This window comes from Cricetulus griseus, chromosome 2 (genome assembly GCF_003668045.3).
Source record: "Cricetulus griseus strain 17A/GY chromosome 2, alternate assembly CriGri-PICRH-1.0, whole genome shotgun sequence".
Taxonomy (NCBI): domain Eukaryota; kingdom Metazoa; phylum Chordata; class Mammalia; order Rodentia; family Cricetidae; genus Cricetulus; species Cricetulus griseus.
The window spans coordinates 30,887,984-30,895,932 of NC_048595.1; positions in this window are offsets into that span (position 1 = coordinate 30,887,984).

Genomic DNA, 7,949 nt, shown 5'->3' on the forward strand with positions numbered 1-7,949 from the left:
GGGGGCGCAGCATCCTCCAAGTTACTTCCTGCTGAAATGGGATGATGACATCCTTATGGGGTCCTGTAGGGAGAAAATGTTAGTATAGTAAAAGTCTTGAATGAATTGTATCCAGTCCATGTTAGATGGGATTTGCTTGTTTGAAGACCCCCCCCTTGAAATCCTCAACTTGATTAAAATCAGTACCAGCGAAGCTCTGGCGGCAGTGTCGGTTGAAATGGAGCAAGTTGGATCCAGTGCAGTCAAGTAGGTGTGGCTCATTTTCTTTCCAGAGTGTCCAGGGATTGCTGTCAGGGAGGTCTTCATTGGCTTTGTGGGACTCAAACATAAACAGCAGAGAAATGTTTGCTTGTGATGTACACATACTGGGAAAGGCAACCAGGGGATAATAACAATTATGAGAGGATGTACACCTTGAAAGAAAGATCCAAGAAAAGAAAAAGACAGTCCCCTAAATTCTTTTTTATTCTGTATTACATCAATTGGCTTCTTGATACAACACAGACACTCTAAGTTTAGTTAAATAACGTGCTTGGATTTTAGAGAAGGAAAGCCAAATCCACCTCTAAATCCAGCATTGGTTTAACTGAATAGGGACTGGAAAAGAGAAATAGAGTTCTCTGAGAAACAGCTGTAAAGTTTACCGTACGGCACATTCCTTTTGTTTGATGGTTATAGCTACATTCTCTTCTTAAGTATCTACCCATGCAGTGTCCTTTGCCTTCTGGAGATGAGTTTTCCTGTGAAGATAAAAGCAAAACACTTCCCTTTCCTTTGGGAGGCTTCTATTTAGTTTATAAGATATACCTTAGTAGAATACCTGTCATTTCTCCTCGTCGTCGAGAGGCTTTTCCTTTTCAACTCGAATCTTGGTCAACTTTGATAGTATCCAACGTTTTCTTCTCCTGTGGAAACCAATGCAAAACCCTTACCCCATCGTAACACATGTGCTGGTTTCTATACAGAGGCTAGTACATCTTTGAAGTATACTGGCTGATTGAGTTCAGCAGTGTTTTCCGTAGTCCAGTGTCTTTCTGCAGTTGTTTGTCTTTTTTCATTGGCATTAAGAAAGTTTAGTGTTAATAAAGCATTATGCAACCTATGTTTGGGGGTTTAGTCTTCCAAGCTTGTTTGTTGAGCATCTCCTTAAGTGTTCTATTAGATCTCTCAACCACTGCTTGTCCTGTAGGATTGTGTGGTATGCAGGTAACATGTTTTATGTTATAATATTTGAAAAATTGTTCTAATTTTGTAGAGACATATGCTGGAGCATTGTCAGTTTTTATTTGTGCAGGTATACCCATAACTGCTATCACCTCTAGCAGGTGTGTAAAAACAGAATCAGCCTTTTCAGAGTTCAGAGCAGTAGCCCATTGGAACCCTGAGAATGTGTCTATAGTATAATGCACATATTTCAATTTTCCAAATTGTGCAAAGTGAAAGACATCCATTTGCCAAACTTCATTTCTCCAAATGCCCTTACGATTACAACCTGCTGGCAATGGAGTTTGATTATAAAAAGAAGAAGTAGGAGAGTTTCTCACTATCTCCTTGGCTTGTTGCCAAGTGATGGAGAAGTCCTTTTTCAAACCTTTGCTATTTACATGATGTTTCTTATGAAATTCTGAGGCTTCTAAAACACTTCCAATTAATAAAAGCTCAATCTCATCATAACCTTGTGCTAGTGGGCCTGGCAGACCCACATGGGATCTGATATGTATAATGTGTATAGGACTACTTCTGTTTCTGATAGTTTCCTGTAATTGTAAAAACAGAGAAGTTAATTCTGTATTATCAGGAACAAATTCTGCAGTCTCAATGTGTAAGACGACTCTCTCAGCATATTGGGAATCAGTAACTATATTAAGAGGTTCTGTAAAATCCATAAGCACCATGAGAATTGCATATAATTCTGCCTTCTGTACAGATGTATACGGACTTTGAACTACTTTACTTCCCTCACCTGCTATATAACCTGCCTTACCTGATTTGTTGGCATCAGTGTAGAAGGTAAGAACTCCAGAAATGGTAGTTTGTCTTACAATACGTGGAAGAATCCAGACTGTCTTTTTTATGAATTTAATTTTGTCAGTTTTGGGATAATTGTTGCTAACTGTTCCCAAAAAGTCAGTAAGAGCTATTTGCCAATATTCATTATCCTTTCACAAGGAGGAAATTTCCTCATTAGTTAAAGGTACTATAATTTCTGCTGGATCTTTTCCAGTCAGTTGGCAAAGTCTTAATTTTCCCTTTAAAATCAAATCAGAAATCTTTTCTATATATGTCTTTAACTTTTTACTCTGTTTATGTGGCAGAAATATCCACTCCAATATGGTGTCTTCCCTCTGCATCAGAATCCCAGAAGGGTATTCTCTAGATGGCATGATAACCAGAATACAGTCTAAATTAAGGTTTATCCGATCTACATGTGCATCCAATATTCTGTTTTCTACCCATTGTAACTCTTTTTCTGCGTCAGCGGATAATATTCTTGGATTGTTTTGGTCCTTATCACCTTTAAGGGCCATTTTTAAATGCTTTAAGTCATGTATTTCTCCACCAATAATCATCTGTAATTGAGAAATTTCCCCTAATAGTTTCTGAAGAGAATTAAGAGTTTGATAACAATCCCTTCTAATTTGTACCTTTTGAGGTCTGATTCTTTATAAATCTATTTTGTAACCTAAATAGTTAATAGAATCTCCTCTTTTTATCTTTTTTGGGGCAATCTGTAACCCCCATCGAGGCAGAACTTCCCTCACCAAGTCAAACATACGTTCCAAAGTTTCCTTATTGGAATCTGATAAAAGAATATCTTCCATGTAATGATAAACAAGAGATTGTGAAAATTTCTTTTGAAAAGACACAAAGTAGAACTATTTAGCATTCCTTGTGGCAAAACTCTGCACTGGTATCTCCTGACTGGCTGTGAATTATTAAGAGTTGGTACAGTAAATGCAAATTTTTCTCCATCATTTTCCTGAAACGGTATTGTGAAAAAAATGGTCTTTTAGATCAATAACTATGATAGGCCATCCTTTAGGTATCAAGGAAGGCAATGGCATTCCAGGTTGCAGAGAGTCCATTGGTTGAATTACCTTATTTATGGCTCTCAGGTCTGTCAGCATTCTCCACTTACCTGACTTCTTTTTGATAGCAAATACAGGAGAATTCCAAGGGCTGGTAGATTCCTCTATATGTCCAGGGTCTAGCTGTTCCTGTACTAACTTTTATAAAGTCTCTAGCTTCTCAGAGGTCATAGGCCATTGTCCTACCCAAACAGGTTCATCTGTAAGCCACTTCAATGGCAGGGCCTTTGGCTCCTCTGAAGGTCCATCATTTGTACCTAGTATCTGTACAGCATGGATGGTTGGTAAACGTTTTCCATAGCATCTTACCAGATCTTTCCTACTATCTAAAGATTGTACATAATTTGTAGCCAACACTGGAAGAATATTAATCCGAGTATTCCATTGCTGTAAAATATCACGACCCCAGAGGTTTATAGCTATATCTGCCGTGTATGGTTTCAGTCTCCCTTTTTGTCCTTCCGGTCCAATGCAGACCACCGAGTTAGCACTCTGTTGAACTCTAGATAGAGTTCCAATTCCTAAATATTGTACATTCGCCTCTCTAAGAGGCCATTTCTGAGGCCAAGACTTTTGGGTAATAATAGTCACATACACCCCAGCTTCTAGTAAGCCAGAAATAACTTTATTATTAATTTTCACTTTTAACTAAGGTCTTTTATCATTAATAGAAGTTTGCCAAAATATGCGTTTCTCACTTTGTCCAGTCACATTTGATTCTTCATCACTATTCAAACTACCATCTAGAGCAGTATCATTTTTCACAATAGGCTAAAAACTATTCGTCCTGTGAGAGATTGTCTCCCACTGCTACTGGGAATGACCAGACCTTTCTCAATGTGGGGGACTTCTTGAGGCCCCCCCCTCAGGGTTTCACGGCCTTAACAGGTTTCCTTGAATGTCTCTGGTCGATCTAATTCATTGGTCCAGTGCCTGCCTTTACCACATCTTCTACACAATACAGAAGGCAATGGCCTTCCATATGAGGCATTGTTAGAAATTTGTCTACAATTTCTCTTAGTATGTCCCATTTTACCACAGCTGAAACATCTAGGTTCCTGGCGCCTTCGTGGTCTCCAGGGGAAGGCTCTTCCTACCCAAGGTTCTGCTTCATAGTAGTAGTAACGTCTAGTCTCTTGGTACTTATAGAGAAAGGGGCTTCTCTTTCCCAAGCTCTTGCATCCTCACCTCTAGAACTTTTAATCTCCTGTTGCCTTTTTAAACCTTTGGAGATGGCTTCTCCTACCCAAGCTCTAGTATCTTGTGCATTATAGTGTATGTTGGCTGCATACAAAACCCATTCTTCTAGCGGAGCTGATCTGATCTTTAAAGGCAAAACTATTCTTTTGCATATTGGGTTTGCATTTTCATAAGCTATTGTATATATAATTGATTGTCTTGTTTCCGGATCTGTTACCTGTAATTCTACTGCCCTAGTTAATCTTTGTAAGAAGTCCTAGAACTGTTCTATAGGTCCCTGTTCTATTCTGGTATAAGCTTCTAGGCATTCTCCTGGCCCACGAACCTTATCCCAGGTGTTCAATGCTGCTTTCCTGCATAGGGACAGTATATGGTTGTCATCTTCAGCCTGAACCTGTGTGTTAGCATAAATACCCTCACCAAGAATCTTATCTAGGGGGCTTCAAAATCTTCCTTTATGCCTTGACGCTCAAGGAGCTTCGTCTCTTCCCTGAACAATGCCCTCCACTGGATTTGGCATGAATTCTCAAGTACAGCTGCTACCAATCGTTCCCTATCTGTGGGTGTCACCCTGTTAAAGGTTGCCCATGAATGTAATAGCTGTTTTACGTATGGGCTATGGAGACCATATGAGACAACTGATTCTTTAATATTTTTAAGATCTTTCAGCTGTATAGGTTGCCATTCATAAGCCACCTGTCCCTGAGGGTGTTTCTTAGAAGCTGGCTTTTCTACCATGGTAGCTGGGTACACTAATGGTGTATAAGTAACAACCTTAGAGGAATAGTCATGATACCTGGGTGGAGTAGGTGCCCTGGATTGGAGTGATTCTGCCTCTGAGGCATCCCAATGATCTTTAATGATATCCTTATCAAAAGTTTCAACTCCTTAATCATAAAAGATTCCAAGCATGTTAGTAAATCTGTAAGTTGCTCTAACTGATCCTCTACACATTTTTCTAGGTCTTTAATACAGTCGTCCTTAGGCAGCATCTGGATGGTATGGAAACTGCCTTCTAGGTATTGGAGTCTAGATTCAAGGTCATGATTTGCTGATTTTGAGTCCTCAGCAATCGACGGTATGGACCTATGTAATCTGTCAGCCCTGTACTGTAATTATCTTCCAAACATTCAAATCTAGACTCAAATTTGTGATCTGCTACCTTAGATGCTTCAATAATTGATTGAATGTCACTGTCCAATTCTTCAACCCTATCCTGGGTATTTTGCACCTTTGCATCTAGTTTCTGGGTAACAGTGCCTATCTGAGTTTCTAGCTGGCTACAGATATTCTTTAGCTCGCCATGGTCTTCTGACAGCCTAGCCTCTAAGGCCTCAGACATGGAGGATCTCTGTGTTTATCTTATCATAAATACATTGCATCTCATCTTGGGTAACAGATAGCTCTGTCTTTAGTGTATTGGACCCAGAGCCAAGCTTATCATCCAATTTCTGTTCCACTTGCTGCACAATTGTGGTCTGACCTAATTTATTCTCCAAAACCTCACTGTGTAAAGCTGTTATTTCCTGTAAGTAGGTGGTGAGGTTATCCTTATCCCTGTTCCTGAGTCCTCTGGCTAGTAATATTATTTGTACCAGCAAGCTCACTGCCATTATGGCATATAGGCTGGTAATTGGCAGATTAGCATCCTCCTCAAACATTGAATTCACGTAATTAAGTAAAAATATTACCAATTTTAGTGAATGATAAATATTCCACCATAATTTTACCTGATTTCTACTCCAGATGCAGTAGCTATATTTGACCAGTAGGTAGCGCAGGCATTCAGCTACCTGGCACAGCATTTGGCAGTGGTCAGTGGCAGCAGTGGAGAGAGGTCACAAAGGGCTGCACTTATCTTAGAGAGTATACGGCCTTGTGGCTGCAACCACTGAAAGAGATGCGACTTTACCACCACAGCAGCCAGGGGAAGCCTCAGGCCCTGCTGAAAGCCGCAGAGGCCTACTCGTCTCTAGGGCAGAAGGCCTCCGGGGTGCAGGTAGGCCACAGTCCGGGCTGGTTCCAGGTGTAAGATGGTAAAACCGTGGGAGGTCGAGAAGTCTCCAGCTAGGCAGATGGTTCTGATCAGCTCAGGAGCAGCCAGGCGTGCTTGTGTGGCACAGCGGGTCGGCTGCAAGCCTGGAGCACCTGTGGAGAAAGGATGCTTTCCCAGCCTAGGCCGGAGTCCCGGTGGGACCCGGGACTGTCCCAAATGGAGGCTAGGTTTCCAGTATCCCATTCATGACAACCAGATAATGTGGGAAATTACCAATACAGACTCAGGTAGAAATACAAGGGTATTTAATAGGGAAAAGCCTTACTTACAGAGCAACCTAGCCAGCCGGCGCGGCAGTAGTCTGTACAGAAAGCCAAAAAGGAAACCGAAAGTGCCCAAGTACCTGACTGCCTCTCACTCTACCTCACCCTGACCACGCCCTTGCAGGTGTGGTCAGACATACCTGTAGCCATCCCCTAAATAGGCGTGCCTACAGCTTCCCCTACATATTGAGGGTAGTAATCCAGACCCAGAAAGACAAATATAGCATGTACTCACTCATAAGTGGATATTAGACATAAAAGAAAGGATAACCAGCCTACAGTCTACAAGCCCAGGGAAGCTACATAACAAGGAAGACACTAAGAAAGACATAGATGGATCTGCCTAGGAAGGGGAAACAGACAAGATCTCCTGAGTAAATAGGGAATGTAGGAGAGGAGGAGAGAGGAGGAAATGGGAGAGAGGGAGGAGTGGAGTGGCAATCATGAGGAAATGGTTGAATTGGAGGAAGGACAGAGAGTAAGAGCAAGGAAAGAGATACCTTGATAGAGGAAGCCATTATGGGGTTAGCGAGATACCTGGCACTAGGGAAGTTCCCAGGAATCCACAAGGATGACCCCAGTTAAGACTCTAAGCAATAGTGGAGAGGGTACTTGAACTGGACTTCCCCTGTAATCAGATTGTTGACCACATTAATTGACATCATAGAACCTTCTTCCAGTAACTGATGGAAACAGATGCAGAGATCCCCAGCTAAGCAGTAGGCAAAGATCCTGGCGCCAAGAAAGATCTCAAATAAACACACTGAGGCTTATAATAATTATAAATGCTCAGCTGATACCTCAGGCTTCTTACTACCTAGCTCTTATAACTTGGCCCATTTCTATTAATCTATGTGCTGCCCTGAGGGTGGTGGTTTTTATCTCTATTCCATTTTGTGTGTCCACCTCGTTCGGTGTCAAGCTAGACAATCCCCTGACTCCTGTGACTCCCACCCTTCTTCTTCCCAACATCCTCTTAGTCTGCATTTCCCATCTATACTTCCTACCTGACTATCAGACAATCAGCTTTTATTATCCAATGAAAGTAATACATACTCATAGTGTACAAAAAGATTGTTCCACAGCAAGATCCCACATCCACAGATGCAGGGGTGAGCACCTGTGATCTTTGTGCTGAGGAGGAAGGACAAGGGGATCCCTGCAGCGTGCTGGCCAGACAGTCTAACCACATCACCAAGTTCCAGGGCTAATGGGAAACAGTCTCAAAAATAAGGTGAGAGGGATTGAGAAAGAAGCCTGATGGGTCTCTCTCATGTAGCCCAGGTTGTCCTGGAATTCTATGTGTAGCTGTGGATGACCTTGAACTCTTGCTCCTCCTGC